The following is a 26,126-nucleotide window of genomic DNA, read 5'->3' on the forward strand; positions in this document are numbered from 1 at the left end:
CCCACAGCATTGACTCTCAACAAGGACAGCAATTTTTTGTTTTGAGTCTGGGAGAGGCAGAGAACGGTGACCGTACCCCTAATAAGACTGCACATGCTGCCCACTCTGCACTGATTTCAATAGCCACAGGGCTCTGATCAAGAAGCCCAGTTTGCTCTGATTTTCCTTTAGAATTATTACCGTCACCCTTCACTAAATATTACTGCTGTATTACACTGAATATGAAGGCTACTCTGCACGAATGAGGATTTCCACTTTTACTAATTCTCATGGTTATTCTGTCTCCAGTTAGCATTTCCACTGTGAGACTGACATTAATTTACTATTAAAACGAAACTCTCAACCAGCTCTCATTTTTCGGCAAGCATTGGAGTTAGGAGCATTGGAGTTAGGGGATATAGTTTTAAGTTTTAGCCCATACTTGCCATGCTAAAATTGAAATTAAGAGTCCAAGAATGCAGAATTGGACATTTTTCAAAAAAATCAGTGACATGTTGAACACTCAGGTAAAAAATAGTGATTGTTTACATAGTGATATGTGTAGTCCCTACTACTTAATTGGAAAAGACAAACCAGATTGTGAGAAACACACAAGCACTGTACTCACTCTGGACATTGGACTGATCTCAAAAGTTCTTCAGCCTTCTTACTTTTTACCTGGAATAAGACTAGGAGCCTTGTAAGCGCTACAATAGGCTGCTATCACATGCCAGACGCGCGCTGTATGGCTGACAGTAAAAATACATGCTTTGGTTTGCAAAGGCTGCACTGTGAGATGATGACATATGTAAGTTTAGAAATAAGCAATGTATGGGGTACCATTGTAGGGCACACGTTCTGGCTAGGAAGCTTCCCTTCTGTAACATTCATGTGGTCTCCGCCTCAGACGCTGATATAATGAGTAGGTAAGAGACTTGTGTGAGCTGCGAGAGAAATCTGACCCACTGCAAATGAAAACTGTGGAGCGCCGTGAGTCAATATTAAATGCCATTGGAGCTAATTAGGCCAACTTGTAGGCACAGAATACACATTTAACACCTTGGCTGCTAGTGGTTTTCCCCTCCTGTGCTGGAAAGTAAGATTTATCATTGTTCATGGCAAGGTCAGCTCGTCATAAGCACAGCTCCACTGTGCCTCATGACGAGCTGAGCTAGTCATGAGCAGGGAAGGGGTTAAAGAAAATGGTTTGAGTGAGAATGTGGTTGAGCACTTTAATGACGAGATAATCCAAACTAATGGTAAGCTTTTCAGGAAATATATCGGTTAAGATATTTACACACTTACAAAATCTAACTACAAGCAACAACATGCTCACATTTTAAAACAAGCCTCAAACACTTCTCCATAGAATTCCGCTACAGCTCCTCAAGATAGTCGAATTTCTCTGTCATGTCGACCGTCTCCTCCCTGACTGAACATCTTCCTGGGTCCAGTATAAACCAGTACAGCCAATCAGCAGGGCGAATGCTCAGACTCTGCCCTTGATGGGAACATGATCCACAACGCCACAACATGCTAATTCAAGGCTGTGGTGAGCGTAAGGGGGAACCATCTGCAGCAGTGGGGGAAGTGTTAAGGTAGCAGGAACATAGTGAACTCGGCGCATAAATGGTAGCTATTGAGGTGATTTGTATACGACTGAAAAAGTGCAGGCCAGCACTGAAACATTACAGCACAGAAGGGTTCCTGGGTGGGTGAATAATCACCACTTTGCAGGACGACCCTGTAACACCCAGGAAATAAGTGCCCCCACCCACCTGCCCTGTGGAACCACGTCTTGAGGAACTTACATTTTGAGGCTAGATTGCTTACCCGCAGTGCATCAATGCGAAGATAAAGAGCTGTGCGCGAGGATGCTTTTAGGCGGCCAATGTAATCAAAACCTCAGTTACGGCCGAATATCAGCCCAACACATACATGTCAACATTTCAGAAGAGCAAAGAGGGAGATAAAAAAAAATCGGGAGAATGGGGCCTTGAATCGGGTTACTGGCATGTATGGGCTTTGGAAGTGTGCTGCTGCAGGTTTGGACATTTGAAACACATATGCACGTCTTTTTTTCTTACCTTTTAGAAACATGGAGCGCAATAGCAGGCTGAGAGGGTAATGCAAGTGTTGTGCACACGCCTGAAAAGGGAGGGTTGGCATGTCTGGCCTAACACCCAACAACCCCCGACCCCCCCCCCCCCCCCCCCCCCCCCCCCCCCCCCCGAGAAAGCCCTGTTATCTGTGTAGATTTCAGCAGACCTTCACAGTGAGGTGATAGGAAATCGTGGGAAAGCGTTCACAGTAAGCCAGTGAGAAAAGGCAGCAAAAGTGAAATGCAGGGGCTTTATTATTGCAAATTTCACAGGACTTCCTTGAATCACAGCTGCTGCCCCCCCTCATTGGTGAAACGTCACTGTTGACGTTCCTGCATGCTGATTGGAAAAAGCGGGAGCAACAGCCAATCAAAAATCCCCATTTGAAATGGGTGACAACTTGCAAGACGGAGGAAAAACAAGAAAAGGTGAGACTTTCGGGTGGAGTGCGCGCCCCCCCTGGGATGGTGGCGCACCCCCCTGGGTGGCGCGCCCCACAGATTGAAGAACACTGGGCTAGAGAGTTGTCTAGATGGGTTCCAAGGGTTAGGCAATGGGAGGCAGGAGGACTGGACTGAAACTATTTGTGTACATTGTAATGATATGATTACCTCCTCACCTGATCTCCCCTTCTTTTCTGCATCCCATCCAAGCTCCCAGTTGTTACTTACACTGAGCATGTGCTAAATTTTACAACCCTGAGCAAAATAATTAAATATTGAGCTTTTTCAGATCTACACACAAGTTATGAATCATCTGGATATTGCAGAATGTCCACGGTTTGAATTTTGCAGTTTGCAGTTTGAAATGACAAGCTATAATTCAGCAAATATAGTTTATTTATATAGGAATATCAATTTCCATAATTATTTTTAACTCATATGTGTGTGATAACAATTGATGAGGTAGGACACATGAGACATCATTCCAAGTTGAAGGTTAACACCAATTTGGGGAAAATTGGTATTAAAAGTAGCATACAAATGTCATACTGACCCGTTGCTTTGTCCATGCACACATGTTTCCAGTTAATGCCTGGTAACACCCTTGCTGAGAAATTCCACAAGATCTATGTTTTGCAACTCAGAACAAGAGAAAATATCCATTACTGCGTGAGGTGACATGATAATGCACCAGGGAAACATCCCACCATTTGCATCATGACTTTCCCATAACTGGGAATGAGGCCCTGCATGCGGATGTTCTATCTTTGATGCAAGAGGGCAATGCTGCACGGCTTTTATTGCTATAACTTGACGTCTGAAGTGAACGCATTTTATCATTTATAATGATAAAGAATTGTTATGGCACTATCACCACTAGTAAAGTCTCAGACCGAAAGCCTGCAAAACGTGAGTTCTTTACTTATATATGAGCTGTCTGGTTCTGAATCTGAAATGTTTCTGTAACCTGAGCAGAAGCCCATGTCGGATTCTTTGAAATCTATCTAATGTAGCTAGCTATGCAATATATTGACTGAGAGTTTGTGATTGTTTTAATTTTTTGCCATGGCCCCTGCAAGTCATTGCTTAGTCATAATATATATTTCAAAATCTACCTTGAAAGGATAGTTCTGAAAAATGAATGGAAGTGAAAAGTAAAGGTGAAAATATATGCAACCAGATTGGGTAATGTCAGACTGCATACACTGTTTATTACAACTGTCTACAAAAGCTAAGGTTCTTTAGACATCATTTAAGAAATTGGACTGCAAAATAAATATATCTGTGTCATATTTTTAATGGGTTTCCTACCACAGAAATGCCCAACTCTCCTTGGAAGGATGAGACTTCTTAGGCATACAGTGAAAGTGTTTAAATAGTGGTCAAGTGCTGTAAGAAACTAGATTGATAATTATAAGAGATAGAGGACTCAATCTTAATGCAAGCTATGGGTGGGCACTGATAGTTTTAGCACCTGAAGAGCAAACGGAGACTCAGGGCCAGATGTAGGTAATTCCGATTTACCGACTCTTAAATACCGAATCATACCGATTCGGTATTTAAGAGTCAGTAAATCGGAAGGGGGCAGATGTAGGTAATTCTAATTTGAGAATGACCGAATCTGTATGATTCGGTATTTACCGATTCTGTAAATACCGAATCTGTATTGCCCATTGATTCCTATGGGCCTTGAAGTGCAAGAATCAATGGAAAATACCGATTCGGTATTTACCGAAACGGTAAATACCGAATCCTGCAAGGGTGCAGGGGGTGTCACTATGACACCCTCTAGCACCCCAAGTACATGCTTGTGTGCCATGTGGCACACATACATGTCCTAAGGGCATGTCTGTGTGTCACATGGTAGAGTGGTGTGGCTCACTGGTTAGAGGCGGCAGACCTGGAAGCAGAGGTTGACCAGGGTTCGATTCCCGACGCGGCAGGGTCTTGGGCCATGGTCAGTGGACTCGATAATTATCGCCTCGGTGCCTACTCCAACCATGGGTCTCACTCAGCAACTCTGAGCAATAGCTTGCTAAATCTCTACTAACGGCCCCATCAGTGCCGGGGATGCTTGTCTTCACCTTGGAGATGCCCAGGAGGGACAATCTCACAGGGAAAGCCAGGATGGGTTCCCCAGCGGTATACAGCGCCGGGACGCCCCTTTGCTGGGGCAGCTGTGCGCTTTACAAGTATACGACATTTAACATTTAACATGGCACATGTGTACATGCACAGATGTGCATGTACACCTGAATTTGGTATTTTACCACCCAATTGGATTGGGCAGTAAAATACCGAATTCTGAAGGCCTGTAGCACAGTCAACAGTGCTATCTACATCTGGGTTTTACCGAATCGGTAAAATTACCGATTCGGTATTTTACAGAATCTGTAAATTTACTGAATCGGTAAATTTACAGATTCTGTAAAATAATGGCCCCTACATGTCAAAATCCAATTACCGGCCGGTTATTGGCGACCTACATCTGGCCCTCAGTGAAGAATCCTGGGCTTACCTGTTGTAGCTAGGCTTAAGTAGCAGGCTTTCCACGTGGAATCTCCATGTGTTTTACACAAGAGCATGAAAAAAGACTTAAAGTCAAGAATATCATGCGTTGCATAAAAGGACAAGTTCACAGTAATATTTGGTTAAGGGGATCAGGAGTGTTGGATTTTTAAAGAACATGTAAAAACCATTCGTTGCAAACAATGGGGCCTTGAAATCTTTTCAGGTCTACCATGAAGTGGCAAGGGTTGGGTACAGCCTAGAGGTTCATTACAGTCATTCGTTTTTCCTTTGAAATCAGAAACTTTTTCGGAGCTCAAACCCCTTGCTGGGGCAGGTTGGGCTACTGTAGCTGGGCAGAGCACCTGGAAGTTAAATACTTTCTGCAGTAGTCGCAAACTGAGGCTGAAAATCTCCAAGTAGGAAAACAATGAGAAGAAGTTGCCTACAAGGTAGCATCTCTTTCAGGCAGGCTTCAATAATATCCCAGATCTCCAGAAGTTGAAACCATTTTAAATCTAACCTTAACAAAAAGTGTATTACTTGTAACTTGGCATTCCAATTCACCCTATATTTTCAGAAGCTGTTCTAGGAATAGCTGGTCATGAATTTCAGAGACAGACAGCTTTTAAACCACTGTCTTCAAGAACACAGCTTTAAGTCCAGCTTCACCTGGTCCTCATAAATTCTCCAGGTCAGTACAGAATACTCAGGGGCATAGTCTCAAGAATGCGTGATAACCATTGCAAAAGTAACTTAAGGCAGTTCTCAACATTGCTGTCTATAGCGGGAAAATTACGCTGTGTTAACTAAGTATTTACAACACGGTGGTACCATTCGATAGTCTCCAGATAACGCATCAAATGGCTGCGTTAAAACGAACGCCACACCGCAAAAATGTGAACCACGAACATCAAAAAAGCTGAGATGAGGCCAATCATGATACAAAACTGAGCGAAAACCAGCAACAAGCCTGCAATTCACATGCGTCAGGCTGGAAAAATCACCATAAAAGTAGAAAAAAACCAAATGCCAAACAACAGAGAAGCACAATGGATGTTGCCCGAGCAAGTACGGAGGAGAACCAGAGCCCCACAAGCCCCCCGGAGGACCTGCCTGGGCCCTGGGGGTCAGGAAAGGCCAAAGAGAAGAAGAGTAGAAAGAGTAGAAAAACTGGATCCTGATAACAGATGTGGTAGAACACCATCAACAACTGTTTGTCACCTCCACTGTGTCATTGGCAAACAACAATAGACTATGGCAGTCCATCATGGACAAGGTGAATGCAGTGGGAGTGCTGAAGAGGACAATGGAAGAGGTCAAGAGGCACTGAAATGACGTCAAGCGCAAAACCAATCCGAATCTCGCCAACAACTGAAAGGCAGCAATGCAGACTGGAGGTGGGAGTCCTGCGCCATCGGAGGAGCTGGATGATATGGAGAAATTGGTGTCCACAGTCATCAATGGGGAGATGGTGGCTGGAGTCGGGGGACAGGACACTGCTCAACATGATCGGACACAACAGCAGTAGGGTGAGTAACGACTAGGGACTGGGTGTATGGGAGGAGGTGGGCACAATGGCCCACATGCACAGTTGAGCTGAGCACATTTATGGACAAACCATGCCCCAGACGCCAACTCCCACCAAGAGACCAAGGTTCCCAAGTATGCAACATCTCAGCACAGAAGTCAAAGGCACACCACAGGATAGGGATAAGGGGCAGCAAAATCAGAGCAGCAGGGGCCACTCATCCAAAATGCAGCACACACACATAACATGCAGAACAAATCAACACTGACAACAATGTGGCAGAAACCGCAACACATCTGCAACAGAACACAGGACAAAACTGGTGCTGACTGGGTGTAGACACTGGCCAATCACATTTGGCATTGCAGGGAAATGTGAGTTGATAATGTACAAGTACAAACACATACACGTCTGTTATCGAAATATCCACTGTCCCTTATCAAATAGACAGCTCCTCCCAAACAGCCACAATGTACACAGTCATGCAGTCTGTATGTAAACATGTACAATGCGACAACATACATGTTAACACATTGTTAAACTGCATCTCCCCTTCACAATGCAGAGGGAGAATTAACACCTCCTGCAGAGAATCCCGACCCTCTCTTCTCTGATGATGAAGAGGACCACCACAGCTTCGACTCCGACGCCCTCCAAGAGTTTATTGACAAGCTCCGCAGCCCACCCCAGGAGCAGGCCAGCCCATCTGCAACAAGGATACCCCACCCCCTGCACAGACCACACAGCAGAACACATGGCCTTCTAAAGCCGTGTGATAGGATGCCAGGAGAAGCTGGCTGAACAGGTGCGGGTGGGCTTCAACTGCATGGCAGACAAACTAGATGCCATACGGAGTGTCTAAGTCCCATCAGGGAACACTCATGGTCCCTAACGGACACCCACAGTCCGCTCCATGCTCTCCAATGAACCATGGCTGACATCGCTGGAGCCCTTACTCAGAGAATAGAATAACTGTCCAGTCAGAGTGGCTCTAGCGATGTCACCCGGGAGTTGGGACACAAGCAGAGGTTAATGGAGACCATGGAGTGGGCCAATGTGGAAAGAGTGGCTGCCAGGGCTGCCACGGCTGCACACCAGCGAGTGGTAGCTGGGTTCCTCAATGACCTCAAAACCATCCTCATGGCATTGCTGCCACAAGACCTGGCACTGATGCATGCTGCTCATACCACTGCATCCACATTTCCCCCCACTGAAGTGTCAGTGCCACACAGACATTCCACCTCCGACCCCTGAGGTGTCACTTCCACACAGTGCTGGAGAAAGGCCAGCACCACCCACATATGAGACACATGGAACAGCAGAGGACAACGATGCAGATCTCTCTCTCTCCTCGCTCCCTCTGTGACCAAACCCACGACAACACCACACCTCAACATTCACAAAGACCAGCCAGATCGGTGATAAGAACACAAAACAGGTAATAAGGAGCGTTAGCAACAGGAAATGTACACCTGCTCTGACCGAGTCAGACCACAGCCTGCACCACAAAAGGGAGAAGACCCCACATCCACACCTGAAGACAAACAGATGCCATAGAGCAACTGAACATGCAGCACGGACACCCAAGAGGGCCACAACACCCACCGACAACACCCCCAGGATCACCTCTCCTTGGCAGCCCCTCATCAAAAACATGCCACATCAGCTACATCGAAACATGTACGAAATATTCCGCCTGAAGTCGGTATCAATCACAACTGGTGACATGTATTTGTTGTCACAGAATTGAGCATCACACATTCACTTTTTGAAGCAAACAATGAAACTTTATTGGAATTAACACAAAAATCAAATGAAGACAAATGGCGGTTCCCCTCGACACAATCCGTAGGTGACAGCCTGCAAGACACAAAACATGAGAAGGTGTGTCCTGCGCACATCAAACTACAGAGAGAAAACAAAGGAAAGAGAGAGAGAGAAGAGGAGAGGGAAAGAGAGAAAGAGAAGAGGAGAGGGGGAGAGAGAAATAGAGAGCACCGACCCTGCGCATCCAGGCCACACTGCTCACCTGCTGCCACAGGTGTGTCTCCAACCACTTGCCGGTACGTATAGCAGTACAGCAGGTCACACATCTGAGACAGAGCCGTCATCTGAAACAAAGTCCAGAAACATGACTGGCACAGTACACACATGTAAGCCACAAGCCCGGGGCCCGCGGACATTGCACCCTCCACACCATGCAGCCACGCTGCACAGGCCACAAGGTCTCACGTTTGGTGCTGGGTCTTGAGAACACCAGGGCACCCGGCAACATCGCAGCCTGCACAGCCGCTCAGCCCAATGGTTGCCACTAACCCTGTGAGACCAGAAGTGAGGCCACGTGGTGGTAGGCCCGTGCCCTCCGCAAGGCCTCGGGTCCGTCATCCAGTCACCACCAGCAGAGGGGTATGTGATGTTGCGGCCCCTCATATTTCCGGGGTCACATGGCCTGTGATGCCAGTGCCTTGTGGGTGTGGTGTGCGTGCAAACCCGCCCTCATGGCTTGGCTGTGACATGCTGACAATTAGACCAGTGACCAGCCCAACACCAGCGAGTATGCCTGCGACGGGTAGCAATGAGCCCCCCTGGGAGCGTGAGTGGAGTGGTCTGGCCTGTAGTAGTCTGGAACAGCGCAGGGCTTGCTAAAATGACTTGTGGGCACTGGGCATAGTTCAGCCCATGTCCGGACAAGAAAGTGGCTGGTACGTTTGTCCCTGTTGTGATGTCCAGGGGACCTGTGCACACATCGCTATGTAGTACCCTCGGACTGTGTCAAAAAACACAAGAGGGAGGTAGAGTGAAGGGTTGGATTCTTGCTCCACAAGGATACTTAAATAAACACAAGGAATCCAACACAGAGGGAGGGAAGGGGGATGAGTGATCAACAAATGTTGAAGCACTCAGCGTTCTTTAAAATACCCCTCACACACCAAAAGGCCCCTTGGTGTCATGCTTCATCATCGGGGTCTTCGCACCCCTCTATCGGGATGCGGCGTGCTGCGACCTACGACTACGCGGAGCACTTATAGAATTGACTATGTGTGGTGTGAGGTGTGTGGGGTATATTGTTATAAGTGAGTGGTGGGATGTGGTGAAAGACTAAAAAGTACCTGGCACATGAGTATAAAAGAAAAAAAAATTATTCTGAACTCTGGCTGGTACTGTTAAAAGAAGTGCAGTGTGAGGTCGAATCTGTTATGTTAAAGAACAGGACCTCTGGTGTGCGTTGTCGACATGTTTCGGAGACAAGCTCCTTCTTCAGGATGGGGGCACAACCTCCCCACCTTACTCACGTCTTTTTTAATAAAAAATGTGTATTTACAAAAAAGTGAAATATATAGGCTAAGTGTGCCTACAGCGGTCTGCTACAAGTACAATGACCTGTAGAAAGACAAAAAAGAACAACTAATGGTTACCCATGTAACGGGTAGTTCAAGCAGGTGCAGTCACCTGGAACCTCACCATATGCTTGTAATAAGCCTGTTAAAAGAAAAAGTACTCACAACACAAACAACATATAACACAAAAGGTACTAGGAGTTACTATTAGATGTAGTCATACTTGTGAAGCTTGCTTGTTGGCTTCATGAACAAAAATCGGACGTCAGGGGTGTTGCTTGATTTGCAATCTGTAGTGAGGAATGATGCATGTTTTAATAAATCATTCTCACTTACTTAGGAGGGAGAGTTCAGATGGTCGTTTTTCAGTTGTTGTTCTGCATGATACTCACATTAACAGGACACTATGATCACCGTCTTACCCCTCGCGCTGCTCCGCTGGTATGAGGCGTAAGTGTGGTCTATGCTATTTATACAATTAGGCGGAAGCGTCTATATGACCTTATAGGGGTGTTCCGCCGTTAAGTATGTGCCCATGTATGGAGCATCCGCTCTTTAGCCATACATAGCCCTCGTATGTCTAACGCGGGCTTACACGGGACCAGCGTCTGTACAAGCGAGTGTTCATCTGTTGCGCATGCACATAGATATCTGTCCTTCATTCGCGCATGCGTTTTGAGCACAGGTGCATCACCCGGATGTGTAGCGCACGCGTGTTGGTTCCATCTGTGTCATATTAGAGGAACCAGGGGTTGGAATACTTTTTACTGAAAAGGCACAGCAGCGAGAATTTAGCTGAGTCGTTCATGGTAAAAATTAGTATTTTCTTCATCAACCACAGATGTAGGGAGTACGCAACAACAGAGGTTTGTTATACAGTGTAAACAATGAAAGATTCAAAATTTAGTGATGGGCATCTGGACACTACATCAGTGTGTCCTATGTTTATAATGGTCCCCTTTTCAATTAGACAGTTGGCTCCAGGGCACATCATCATTAAGCCCTATTAGGTGGGTACCAAGTCTGAACACCCATCTTTGTTCCTTTTGAAAAAGGCCGGCATCAGAAGGTAGTTGCTCTATAATTGTCCACTTAAGGTCATTCACGCAATGTTGTGTAGTCAAGAAATGCGTGGCCATTTTAGTTGTGCTTTTTTTACAGCGCACATTGCTCTTGTGCTCATTCATTCTTGTTTTCATGGCCCTTGTGGTCATACCCACATACTCAAGATTGCAGGGGCATTTTATAAGGTAGACCACGTTTTTGGAGTTACAGTTAGAAAATCTCCTTTGCTCCCAGGTGGTACCATTGCAGAAGGTAAGTTTTGTACTTTTTTCTGTCAAGTGGCAACTGCTGCAATTACCGCAAGGGAAGTGACCTTGAATGCCTATAGATGGTTGTAAAGCAATTGTCGTTGGTTTCGGTCTGGTGTGTACCAGCATGTCTCTGAGGTTGCGTCCCCTGCGGCGAGCAAACAACGGTTTTTCCAGGTTCAGCTTGCCACATGTTAGTATCCTCCAATGTTTGTTGACAATTTTGGATACCTCGTTGGACATGGTGTTAAATGTCGTCACACATATTGGTCGTTTGTTCTCATTTGGTTCTTTAACTCGCTCCTCCAATATTGCCTCTCTGTTGTTGTTCTTAGCCCTCTTCATTGCTTTATCAATAATTCTAGTGGGGTACTCTTGTTGTTTCAATTTTTCTCTCAGGTCATTGGCCTGCTGTTTGAATTTGGACACATCTGTGCAGTTACGCCTGAGGCGTAGAAATTGTCAGTACGGCAGATTTTCTCGTAGGTGCCTGGGGTGAAAACTGTCGTATCTTAACAAGCAGTTTCTGAATGTCGGCTTGAAATGGGTAGTGGTTTTCAAAACTCCTTCGTCTGCGTAGATATTTAGATTCAAAAACACCAATGTGTGATCCGAAATTGTACTCGTAAAGTTCAAAAAGGCGTTTTGGTTATTCAACCATGCTTGGAAATTTTCGGCAGATTGTCGGTCACCCTCCCAGATGACCAGGACGTCATCTATGTACCTCCTCCAGCATTTTATATTTGATCTGTATGGATTCTGGTCATGAAGAATCTTGGTGGTCTCGAGATGGTGTACATAGAGCCCGGCCAGGCTCGGAGCAAAAGTACTGCCCATGCTGGTCCCATGGCACTGCTGATAAATCGTGGTTTTGTACTGAAAAAAGTTTTTTTGCAAAGCCAAAGAGATACATTCCAGAACCAGCCCTCGTGGTGTCTGATACTTCCATTGTGTGGAAAAAAGGACTTTTTCGATGATCACGAGTGTTTCGTCGTGAGGAAGGCTGGTATAGAGACTTTCTACGTCTAGACTGATAAGAATTTGGGTTTTTGGGTTGAAAGTTATTTCTTGCAGGAGTTGTAAGACAGCTTTTGTGTCTTTTAGGTAGGTGTTTGTCGATTGTACCAATGGTCGCAGGAAGGCGTCTGCAAATTTTGACAGGGGTTCCAAAATTGAGCCGATACCCAATACTATCGGTCTCCCTGGTGGATTGGTTAGGTTCTTATGGATCTTTGGGATGCAATAGAAGTAGGGGATGCGAGGTTTTTTCTGCTCCAAAAATTCCCCTTCCTTCTTGCTCAACCAATCATGTGCCAGGCCTTCTTCAATCATGCCCCCGATTTTTATCCTGAGGCTCTCTGTAGGGTCCTGTTGTAGGATCATGTAGTTGCGTCTGTCCGACAGCAGTCTCATGCACTCATTGTCATAAGCATCAGTCGTTTGCAAGACGATTGCTCCCCCCTTATCTGCTGGTTTTATGATGGTACTAGTATCTTCAGATAGGGTTTTTAAGGCTTGTTGTTCTTCCCTTGTCATGTTATGGAATATTCGTGTGGAGGACACATCCAGTTTGTTAACTTCTGTCATGAGAGCTTTTTCAAAAGCTAGTAGCTCTATTGGGAGCAAGGAGTCTGGTGGGGTAAAGGTAGATTTTGGTCTAAGGCCTGTGTCTGTTGTTGATGTCGGGGACGGTTTGTCCATGAAGTAGGCCTGTAGTTTCAATTTGCGTATGAATTCTTGCATCTCAATGTTAACCTTGAAGATGTCTGGTCTCTGTGTGGGCACAAAGCCCAGGCCTTTATTTAGCACTTGTTGTTGTATCTTCGTCAGTGGTTTTTGAGTTAGATTCACCACTAGGTCCCTCTCTGGTTGCTGGTTGATGGTTGGTTGGGCAGGGAGCCTGTCATGCTCCTGGTTTGTCGGGGGTTCCCTTGGTCTTTCTCCTCCCACGTATATGTAAATGTGCTGGACTTGTAAAGCGCACAGCTGCCCGTAAGCGTGCCGGCGCTTGCTTAGGGAACCCGTCCTGGTATTCCCCTGTGAGAAACCACGGCAGGGTGTCCACAAGGTGAAAGCCAGGCATCCCGCCGCGAGGGGCCGTAGTGGAGATTAAGCAAGCTATTGCCCAGAGTCGCAGAGTGTGACCTCGTGAGTTGAGTAGGCACCAGAGCGAGAATTGTCGACTCCGTGGAATTTTGAGCCCGAGACCCGCCGAGGCGGGGAATCGAACCCTGGTCCACGGTCGATCTCAGCTTCCGGGTCTGCCGCCTCTAACCACTGAGCCACGCTTCTCCCGTGACGTTGTTGCCCTTCCAGTTCTTTCCCCGTGTCCCAGGGCGGGTGCCTAAAAAAGGTTGTGGACCGTAGAAGCCACCATCAAAGTCCTGGTTCCATTGTGAATATCCCTGAGCATTTGTAGGGTGGTTAAACTGGAACGGTGGGAATGGTGTTGGTCCCATGTATTGTGGAAATTGAGGTGGGTACCCTCCCCACCCACGTTGTCTCGGGAACTGTTGTCTTTTTTGTCTCCATCCGCCTCTATTCGGACGGTACCTTCGGCCATTGCTAGAGTTTGAGCTAGATGAACTATTGTCTGACCCATCACTATCCATATCGCTATTCCGATTCTGGGGCACGTAGTCAGCTTTTGTATATGGGTATGCTCCTTCCGGTGTGAATTTATCTTTATCCTTACTTAATTTATTGAGTTTACTTTGTTTGAGACTAAATTCAAACTCAGTCATCTGTTGGTTGAGCTCATCTAGTCTGATCTTGAGGTCGGCTGTTGAAATGTAGCTGCTCAGTTGTACCTCAATTTTTTGGATTTCAATCTTAGTTCTTGTGTGATTCTGGTTGCTGTTTTAACAATCAGGACTAGCCAGTCCCAGGTACAGTGCCAGGAGATCAGCAACCACTCTTTTTTGAACTGTGTGTCTGACTGGAATATAAATGGTTCGTAAGTGCTCCCGCGTAGTCGTAGGTCGCAGCATGCCGCATCCCGATAGAAGGGTGCGAAGACCCCGATGATGAAGCATGACACCAAGGGGCCTTTTGGTGTGTGAGGGGTATTTTACAGAACACTGAGTGCTTCAACATTTGGTACCCTCGGACTGGCCTTACATAGGATGAGCAACATTGACGCAAGGCAAATCACTGTCCCTACATTCATCCAAATATACATACATAAATGATGAAAGACATTACACAACAGTGCAGCACTGGATGTTTATTGCACATCCAGTGCAGTTCCGCAGCTGGAGTGGTACAGGGCACTGCTGAATACACCACATTATTTGGCCCATGGAGTGCCAGCCATAGTCAAACCGTGGAAGAAAAGTACTGCGGAAGAGGAAGGGTACAGTCTGCGGTGTGGTTGCTGTGTAAATGGTCATCAAACAGGATCTGGCGGTCCATGTTGCTGTCCGAGGTAAGTGCATCTGATTGAATCGGGGGTCAGTGGAGGGGCATGAAGCCATATGCGGGACCAACCAGGAACAGGCCAGGTAGCGGAAATGAATGCTACTGAGCCCTTCTGATCACAATCCCATCCACGTCCTCGTCCCCGGATGTGTGCCCTGCCCCACCTGGTGGTGTTGCTGTATCGGCTGCAGAACTGTGTGGGACTGACACCTCAGGTGCCGTAGGTGGATTGTTGTACAAAAGGGGGTGGTGATAGACGGAGCATCTGAATCAATCAAACACTCACACCCAGTCAAAAGATCTGGGTTTAATCCATCACCGTTCTTTAGCCCACTCTGCCACCCCAGTTCAGACATGGTTATATGCAAATCAGTCTGACCCTGTGCCTCATGGGAATAGTACAGCCCGAACTGCCAAGCCATGTCTTCTCTGGACCGGAAACAAGCTTCAGAGGACAGGTTTCTGGCATTCCAGCCGTCTTCAGCCCGGCTTGCTTGAATCCAGTGGCAAAGTGAGCAAGGGACTCACATCTGAGCATACCCAGCCACAATTATGGCGGCCAAAAGCGGTACAAATGGGGTGGTGGATTGTTGGCCACACTGTGTGCCACTGACACCTCAGGTGCCGGAGGTGGATTGTCGGCTGCACTGTGTGCCAGTGACACCTCAAGTGCCGGAGGTGGATTGTCGGCCGCATTGTGTCGCATTGAAATATCAGGTGTCAGAGTGGTTAGGCCTGCCCCACAGGGAGGCACAGACACACCAGGGAGTGGAGATGTGGATGGTGTGGGGGCAGCAGCTTTGAACATCGCCACGCCTTGTGGCAGCAATGCCATGATGAGAATCTGCAGGGCATGGTAGATCCCAACTACATTCCGCTGATGTGCAGAGGTGGCTGCCATCCTTTCCGCCTCTATCCACACCATGTCCTCCATTAGCCCCTGAATGTGTGCCAATTCACTGCTGGTATCGCTGGAGCCTCTTGTTGCGGGGATTCTGTGTAGGAACAGAACTGTGCGCAGGAAACCAGGACCTCAGTGACTTGTGGTGTACCAGAAACTCACCTCAGTACCCAGAACCCCTATGCGACTAGCATCAGTGTCTCATTAGCTCTCCGTCCTATAGCGAAGCTACCAATGATTAGACAACCCGGAACATGCGACTTAGAGTACTCTTAAGAATGGTGAGAATCAAGAACACTCTTTCGTTTTTATTCTCATATCAGTCCACAACGTGAGTAATCATAGACACAGCAAGTTTAAAATGTTTATTTTTAACGACGTGCTCTAAGTTGCAGTACACAGGCATATGATTAGAAATAAAACAATGAGCATTGTTACAATTCCATAAAACACAAAGGGAAAAATCATGTTATAATGAAAGTGGAAACAAGTCATATAGCGTCTTGTGAACCACCCTCCCCTGCTAGGAACTAGGTTTTATAATAATAGAAGTTCTCTAGGCTTGAATGGGGAACCCCATACCTCAAAGATCAGCAGAGGTTAATCACATCTCAGGATCAGCATAAGCCCTCTGCCTTGGGAAAAGGATTTTCTCCAAGTGCCCAAATCATGCATTCAGTGCAAACTTAAAGGTACTAGAATTTCAGTTGGTTGCAGCTGTGCGCATGTTGTGTCTAGAGCGTTGGTCGATCAACCTGAATAACAGCATACTTTGTTATTAAGACCTTGAAGGCTTCCACACAGTGTACAGACTAAAGGCGCATTGGAAGTCTAGGGATGTGAAAAACAAGACCGTTCTCCGGCGAAGAAATCAAGCAGTCTAACTTATAACAACAGTTACATGCAGTGTTGTGTGCAAACTGCAAAGTGGCAAAATGGCGTTTAAACTTCTAATACGCTTGTGCAATATGTGCAAGCAGGGCCCTGTCTTCACTACACCCTCCCCTGATCGGACCACGGACAAGAAGGGAAGCAAATGAGAAACGCAGAGTTCAAGTTCGAGTGAGACGGAACCAAGTCATAATTTGCCAAACTGGATAATTGTAAGTGAAAAGTTTGAATTGGTAAGAAAAAGTAAAAAAACAGGGAGGGGCAGTAGGCTGCCCATCATGGAAAAAGAAAAAAAAGAATTAAAAATTGTTTTAGTCATGTACGCGTTGGAAATGGGCGAGCGGCAAACCAGTCCATCAGCGTATACGCACAATATGTTGCAACAGCCTCCAAAAGGAAGTCATTGTTCTCGTCAAAAAATAATTCAGCCATTAATTTCAATAAATGAAAGGAACATACATGTTCTTTGATATATGGAGCATCTAGCACCATCAGAGGACAACTTGTGTGTTTTTCGAGATAACTTTGCGCCAGGAAGTCATGTGCAGCTGCAAATATCTTCCAATTCCCTAGAACTCTATGCACAGCTGCGCAGGCCATAATCCTGACACCAGAACAGTCCAACTCATGAGCCACTAAGGGACTCAATAATCGATCGTGATCCGGAGTAGGAGACACCGTATTGGAGAGACACAAATCCAAAGCCCATTCAAAACAGCAATCCAGGCAATGGAAAATGAGATACACGCAAGCAAAGTACGAGAACCGGAAGGATAATCCATATACTACACTCAAAGTGGCTGAGGTAACGTTCCATAGTAATCAAGCTTCCGGTTGTGAAGCTGGGACAGATGGAGCAGGGTGGCTTACAACTCAGATTGTGCAGCAATTTCGTAGCACACAAATAAAGAGCAGCACACCGGCAGCCAAGGCGAGAATTAACGGTAACCCGCCAAAGATGCTGGAAAAAAATAGAACGAACAAATGCTGGTAATACACCAAAAACTGTTTGAAATGAGGTCACAAGTCCGGAGCTCACAACTTAAAAAAAATGCGCCAAGCCAGTTGTTGACGAGGGATTGAATATAGTGTGAATCAAAACGCCGAAATGTGGGGGGAGACCAGTATTTGAAAGTGCATGCACCTCGGTTCGGGTGTTAGCCACATGAAGGACAAATGATTCATCAGGAAGAAGTAAGGGTGACCTCTTTCTGGGACAATAGTGCCCTTATTCTGCTCATCTTGTTGAACTCTGCTTTCAAGGTTGGAATGGAAGGCCAGATGGATACATCAAGTCTCCCATGTGGAGGAAGGAAAAGCAAATTTTTACAGCAAACTACACGTTGGGAGACGGTCACTATTACAGAATCCTTGCCAACATACCGCAGCAATCTTCATTATTTAAAAGTAAAAAGCTACTGTTAGCCAGGAATGTGAACGTTGGTGTTCTTGCTGGCACTGGATTTCCCTTTAAAATGCTCTGTAAATTCAGGGCTTGAGTGCTACACGAGCCGTGCAGTTGTATGTTCTTACAAACCAGTGAGTGATCAGGTATAGAAGCACACTCTTTGCCCTTTAAATAGAATTCTTTACCCTCCCTCAGGCACCTATATGTAAATGGCAGAGACCAAACTTCATGGAGATAGGCACTTCCCAATGGTTCATATCTACCTATGGCATAGTGTTTCATACATGAATTAAATGTAAACACGGGGCAGGGCAGTGTTATCAACCCATGAATGAGCCATACAGCTGAACTAATTTCAGCAACAGAAAAAAGTAATGCTTCATGGACATGAACTGTTGTTTAACAGTTAGATTAAATGGTAAAAACAGAGATGAGGTATTCATGTAGTCCTAAGGATCTTTCCCAGACTCTAAAGGTTGTAAAGTCCAAGCAAACTGCATTACAGATCGTAATTGATTTTGACCATAGTACAAAACAGATGACACAATATTATCTAAGGTGTAAATTCAGGAATAAAGCGTATTTATACTATTGTCAACAACAGCAAGCACTTTTTCTAAATTAGCTTTATCAATTGCTCTCAATCTAGAAGCAGCTTTAATTAGGGACAATTTCCATACTTCGTTGTAAACAGCATGTACCCATCTTTTAGACCTGCCTCCCGCAGGGCCTTTAACAAAGTCATTCAAATCAACATTGTCAGTCAGTTTGGACAAATGAACTTTAACTGACGCTGAAGTGGAATGTTTAAGCCAGCTCTGACACAATTTGCCTACTTAATAGGTAGTAACAGAATGGGTGAGCAATAAAGTTTTTTTATTGTTTTTTTTAATTAGTTTTTTTGTTTGTTACATATACTAGAGAAGAATAAGAGCATGTGTGGTTGTTTGAATCATGTATAAAGTTTTTTGTTACTAACAAGAGTGTTTTACATACGTTTTCCTAGATCACGTTGAGTATCCAGTGACAAGGAGGATGAGTACATGATTGTAGGTAGAGGTTGTATCGTTCCTACCAGTATTATCTATATCCGTTTCACTTATTAGTTGGGTGCTTTATTGTTTTTACCCACATATAACAGTAGCAACTTTTTTTAAGAGCAGTGGCCCTGATGAAAGCCAAGGGACGTCTTGCCCGGTAGGCAGAAACAAGTTGGCCCTATTCGCGACAGTCATTTGTTCCATACTGTCGTTTGCGCTGTTCCTGTTTTTTAATTAGGGGATGTGCCTTGTTCCTATTAAATAGTTGTTTAGACATATCACCCTATTTTACATCCACCACTTTTTTGTATGTTGCACTGTGTTTCTATCACTTTTCACCAACCATCTAAAATTGGCCAACAATTGGAGGTTCATTTACTGTGGACCACACCCAATATTTACAATTTACTGTGTGGCATGGGGTCTAGATGATCTAGGGACCCGCCAAGCCACGGTGTGGATGGCCAAATGATAGGACGGATTAATTGGTTTGTTTGATGGCTATCCACAAAGTTTGTGTACTGGATTTGGTTGACCAGTTTGTGATTGTTTTCTAGACACTACTTTTCTTGTCTCCCACACACATTTCTCTTGCTCTTCTCTTCTCAACCTTCAGTATTTACTATATGGTGACTGTAGCGCCAACTGACATAGTGAAAGATTTGTCAGTCCGGCCAGTATAATGTTTGGCTCATAGACCTCCTGGGTTCTTGTTTGTGATTCATATGAAAAGTGGGGTGCCAAAGTACCGTCAATTAACCTAATTGTAGATCTTTCTTTAACATAATGTCCATTCACTAGATGAAAAAATACAACCACAAATCCAATTGACATGAAATAAAAGATTGAAAAAGGCACCAAACAAATGTAAGTCCAAGTGGGTATCAAAAAATGTCTTTTAAACCCCACCGCAAAAATAAAAATTTTGGATGGGGCATTCAATGTTGTAGAGTTAGTCTCAAATGAAAAACGCGACTGGTCAACATCACCTGTTTGCACACCAGGCAACAACACATCTGTGGGATAAGCATACTCAGTATCTTCATGAGGATCGCCAGCCTGTGGATTCAATAATGGATTAGTAATTATGTTCCATCTCGATTGGCAATGCCAGGCCTGATGGTATTTGCCGTGTCCCAAAACAGAATTTCCCAGCATTGCTGGACAAGAGACTGTCTGAGTCTCCTGTAACAGTATTACAGCAGGGTTTTCAGACTTAACCCATGTTTCAATAGCTCGCATTTTTTTTTTATTGTTTAGCCCATTAACGTTGAAAGAAATAATTTTCAGACCCATTCTAGAAGATATTTAAAAATATTTTTTAAATTTTTTTTAGAAGAAACCTTGCAAAAATACTACCCATTCTTTGTCTATCCAGACTCACTTGTATCTTGGAGAAAAACTCTATAATCAAAAGAAAAAATGATCTAAAAAATTATCTCAAAAACTGTCCTGTGGCCGATCTCCTACACCTAATTCCCTCCCCCACCCAAGCCACAGAGCCTTAACCTGTAACATTGAGGTGTTGTGTTATTACACCCCTTAACCCCCCCGAGCACCCTGCCCTGCATCCCTCCCCTTCAACAACCCTCTAAGAGCGCATTATCAGCACAAAACTATATAACTTAACAAAGTAAGGCTCTTTTAGCCATATGAAATCTCTGTTAGCAGCTCCTGGGCTTCTGCCACATCTGACAAAATATGAAATTTGCCCTTAACCTAAACTTTCAACTTTGACTGCTGAGCAATCGTGGCTTGAGCGCCCTTGGCTTTAAACAAATGCAACATTTTGACAAACTCCTTCCTTCTACGAGCCGCGGCTGCGGACATATCAGAAAAGATCTGGCATTTTATAGTTTCATTAACAGGAAATTGTCTCTGTTGAATAGCCTTGGACAAGATTGTTTCCTTTATCCGAACAACTGAAAAGTACGTGGGGGTGTAGAATTGGGAAACGGCTCAGCCGGGACCCGATGAGCACGTGTAATAGTGAGGTCACCCTTAAATTCTGGGATCACTTTATGCTGTAAAAAAGAGGTGACCCAGAAGAGCGTATTGGATTCCTCAATTCCTTCTGGAACCCCCACTATTCTGAGGTTAGATCTTCGATTATAGTTTTATAGATCATCTAGTTTTGTTTCCAATGGCCTTGAGGACTTAGACACAGCTTTGAGATCTTTCTTAACCTCCGTCATCTGATCTTCCAGACTAGAAATTCTGCCCTATGCCTCTTGTATACAAGCAGGGAAAGGGGACAATAGACCTTCCATTTTATCCAATGCTGGTGTATTAAAGCCAGTTCAGCTTTTTGGAACTTTTTCATCTCCCTGACTTCATCTAAAATCAGATTTAACATATCTTTAACAGACATCTGCAGCTCCCCCACAGTCTTGGTGTTCATATCAAGAATAGGACTGAATGGATTCACTGAACCTGCAGATCGGAGATCAACTTGTAATAGTGAGGCATTTACCTTATACTATCCTTTTGGACCTACAAGTGGTGGGCTTTTGTCTCCATGTGATGAGATGGTGGCTGCCACTTTTGACCCCGAGCATAAATTGCCTGGCAGCAGCATATCAGCAAATGTCTCCAAAGTATGGCCTAGTCCTGTAAAAGAAACAGGTTGGGCCGGGCTACTAGCGATGGTCATAGTGGGCTTTTTCTAAAAGAGAGGAAATTGCTTTTGAACTTTGGGCGCACCCGGTGTCTTAACTTTATTTGCGTCCATCAGGCCATCTTGAGCGCGTAGTGCAGTCTGAGCCACCTCCAAAAGAGTATTCGTTGCCCCCATCTCTGCTAGCACCACATTACCCCCTGGGCTACTTTGAATAGGTAAAATGGTGAGAGACCCCTCCAGTTCCTCTAAGCTTTCAGAGGAGTGTATGGACACCTCCTTCTTGCAATCATCTTTACCTGCCCACCTAGCAGCATCCGCTGCTTCTTTAGCTTGCTGCAAGCGAGCCCTTGCCTTTGCTCGTGCATTCAGGAGTTTGCCCATATTCTGGTATTAGCAAGTCTCTAAGCGTAGAAAAAGCCGGGGGAAAGGGGGAAGCTTTGAGTACTGAGGTCCTGAGCAAGAATATACTAGAACTGACAGGCCCCAGAACCAAACGAACGAGAGTCAAAACAGATGTTCAAAGCAATATGGGTGGGTATTAACAAAGAAAAACGGCCACCCTCACTTTGCACGTGTCCAGAGACCAGCCGCTGCCACTAGCGCTACTGTTGCGCCCAGAGTTTTTATGCGGTGGTGTTTTTTAAAGAGAAGAGGACTCACCAAACAGCACTGGAGTAAGAAAGTCCACAAGTCCTGTAAGTCTGTAATTCACAGTCCGGAGTCCGCAGTCCGTAGGTCCGCAGGTATAGTGGAGTCCAGGTGCTAAAAACGTCCTTTTAGACGGAGAGCAAGTCCCGAAAGTCTGCCTGGTCCACGGGTATCAGGAATGTGAAAGGGCATGGAATCCAGGGCTTTACTGCCCTTGCTGGTTTGGCCAAAATGAAGGTGTTTCACTGCTGAGGCGCAAAAACGCGGTATAACCGCTTTTCTCCGAAACACCCAGCCACCGAAAAATGCTCAATCGCTACGGCGAGAACTGGAGCCGGCAGAACGCCAGTTACATGCCGCCATCATCCTCGTTGAGGGGAGGAGCCAGGAACAGGTGCTACGTGGAGGCATGGAACTCCATCGTAGCGGCTCAATGTGCACCTGAAGGCTCTCTCTGCCTGACCTATTGCGAGCCATTGAAACATGGGTTAAGTCTGAAAACCCTGCTGTACTACTGTTACAGGAGACTCACATTTCAGTTACTAGAATCGAAGAGTTCTCTATGTTGAAATTATGGGCTTCTTATCGTGGCTATTCTTTGTGTAATGAGTCTCAGCGGGAAGTGGCGCTCTTCTTAAATAAGCATGTGCACGCTGAAATTATACAGACAGAAGAGGGTGGTTCTGGTCGTTGGTGCTGGGCTACATGCAAAATTAAAAACAGTCAAAGATCTATCACTTTTGTGAGTTTCTATGCCCCAGTCAATAATAACTCTGAGATTTATGAGGATCTGTTTCACTCCCTACTGATGGTTGGAGGTGATGTCATCATCGGTGGCGATTTTAAATCATGAATTCAAAGCTGGACTCTACCAATTCTTCCAAAAAGCAGCATAAACCTAAATCATTTAGATCTATTTCCAATAACGTGACAATATTGGATCTCCGTGACCCTTGGCGTCGGCAAAATCCATTTAAAAAAGAGTTTACCTGTTGGTCAGGGAGGTTTAAGTCCTCCTCCCGCATCGATTTCTTTCTCCTATCGAGACAACTCATTTTTTCTTATCAAAACATTCTGCACAATGGGTTTTCTGACCACGCGATGTTAGTTATCGTATTTGCTTTGGGGGAAAATACGAGAGTCGCCAAACGCTGGGTGCTCAATAAAAAATATTTGTATGATGAAGCATGGGTTGCATCACTAAAACTAGAGATCACAGATTTTATCGTCCGTAATATTGACACGGCTCCTCTAAATATAGTCTGGGATTCTCTGAAGGCCTTTATCGGGGTATAGTTATAGGGAAAGACGCAGCAGAATTGTCTGCTGCTAGGGATATAAAGCACTGGTTACAACGAATAATAAAGGTTCTAACAGACCTGTGGCAGCAGAATCCCTTTGGCAGTGTTCAAAACCAACTGAATGAAGCTAAGCGGGAATTCAGCGCACATTTTTTTGCCCAGAGCGAGGCGATTTTTCGCAGGCAATCACAAAAAGTTTATGAAGAAATTATTTCTACGGGGACATTTTTAGTCTGGCAGGCCAGAGAACAAGCGGTCGCAAATTTGATTTGCTGCTTACAATGCCCAGCTACTCATACGGAGACATCGAAGTCGGCTGAGATAGGGCTGTTAATGCTTTCCCATTACAAGAAGACGTATAGTAGACAACACATCAAAGATCATCAAAAGTTAACTGATTTTTTAGGTAGACACGCATTGCCTACTCTCTGTCAATGGCGAGCTTATTTTTTCAAGGGAAGAAATAGAGCTGGTGGTGAAAGACCTCCCAAATGGGAAGGCTTGTGGCCCTGATGGGCTTCCTGACAAATTTTTTAAGCTTTTTTTTTTAGTTCTTTCGCCGATCTTTTTTTGCAGTTATTAAATTCTATGTTGGATGGCGGTCCAATTCCAGATTATTTTCGGGAAGGAACCGTGGTAAGCTTTTTGAAGAAGGGGAAAGAACCTAAAGATCCTAATTCATATAGACCTATCACAATATTAAACTCAGATTATAAAATTACCACAAAACTATTATCATCTCGTTTTAATCTTATTTCAGCAGATTTGATCCATTCTGATCGAAATGGTTTCATCGCAGCCCAACAATTGATAACTAATACTCACTATTTGACTGAGGGACTAGATTATTTTGAGACACGGGGGGTCCCTGCATTAATTTTGTTGCTAGATGCGGAAAAAGCTTTTGACTTGTTGGTTTGGGTCACACTTTTTATTATTTTACAGCATTTCGGGATCCCAGAAAAAAATATCAATTTAATTCAGAATCTCTACACAGGTGCCAAAGCCAATATCATTATCCATACAGCCATGGTGGGATCAGTGTTAGACAAGCGGGGCACAAGGCAGGGATGCCCCCTATCACCTGTCCTATTTGCTTTTTTTATTGAACCATTAGCCGTTGCAATTCGGAATTCTGTAAATATTTCTCCTCCCGTCACTTCTATGGCCAAGATTAAATTATATGCTGACAATATTATGTTGTTAATTAAACCGGATATAAAATCTCAAGTTCAGGCACTACGGATTTTTGAAGATTTTGAGGCTTGGGGGGATATTGGATTAATAAAAAGAAAAAAATGAAATTCTGGTTTTTGGTGGTATGGATCCCGAACGTCATCCTGATTTAGGTAGTTGTGTAAATAATAGACCTAAAAGATATCTAAGTTTTTTTTTCCTGCTACAGTTATAGATTTGTATAAACTTAATTTCGATCCTCTTCTTCAAAAAGTTGATACAATGCTTGCACTGTGGAATTCACTGCCATTGTCTATTCTTGGACGGGTGGCGCTCATAAAAATGTCCATCCTCCCTCTATTCAATTTTTTGTTTTCAACCATCCCGTGCTTTTTGACAGGTGTTTTTTTTTCTAAAGTAGAATCTTTGTTCTCAGCCTTTGTTTGGGCAAAAAAGACACCAAGAATTGCAATAGGGACTTTGTACGAAGATAGGGAGAAAGGAGGTCTTTCTTTACCAAATCTTAGGGATTATTACAACTCATATTTCGCACAGTATCTGGCAAGATTCAAAAATCAAATTCACGGTCAGAATTTATTTATAAATCTTTTTTGGGATTTAATTTGTCTGGAGATTCAGATACACTCCCCTCTTGAGGTACTTAAATCACCCAAATGTGTTTGTTATGAGATATTGACCTGGTTTTTCAAGCGACGTTCTGTCATGCTTAAAAGATATTCTCTTCCCCTCTTTAATTTTATAACTCCCCTGAGCAGTGCATTCCCATTCTTAGAGATCAAAATAGGATCGGAGATAGTTGAAAATTGGGGGTTTACTAAATTAATGGATTTTGTAAAGAATGGTTTCTGGATAACCCTGACAGAGATGGCAAGGCTAATTCAGGGGAATTTCCTGCTGATAGGTTCTTATAATTTGATTTATAAAATGTTGGCACAAATGAACCCAATGCAGATTAGCCAACCCACTAAATTGACTAATGACCTATTTGTCGATCCATTGGTAAAGAAGCCTGGGGAATGGAAACGCTGCTTAGCACAGAGTAGGGAGATGGATTTAAGCTCCAAAGCAATCAGAAATTGGCAAGAACAAGAAAACCATGGGCTATCTCTGATTATTTGGAAGGCCATTAATACATTTAGTTTTAGTTTTTTAAGGGGAGCCAATTGGTGCAGAATGTTTTTTTTTAGTAAATGGCTTCTGTATCGTACTCCGGAAGCTATCGGCAAAATGTATACTAATACTCCATCTAATTGTTTTCGATGTTTACAATATGCCCCGGCCAATTAGTTTCACATAATGGTCCACTGTTCTAATATTAAGGCATTTTGGGATGAAATCTTTGTTTTTCTCTGAACTTATTACAAGATTAGGATTTTCCTGAATGTCAAATTAATGTTGTATGGTTTCGATCCGGACCTTAAACTTCCAGACCAATTGGCAAAACTTATGTACATCGTAATGGCGGTGGCCAGGTCATTGCTACTGC

This window comes from Lissotriton vulgaris, chromosome 6, assembly GCF_964263255.1.
Source record: "Lissotriton vulgaris chromosome 6, aLisVul1.2, whole genome shotgun sequence".
In the NCBI taxonomy this organism is placed as follows: Eukaryota; Metazoa; Chordata; class Amphibia; order Caudata; family Salamandridae; genus Lissotriton; species Lissotriton vulgaris.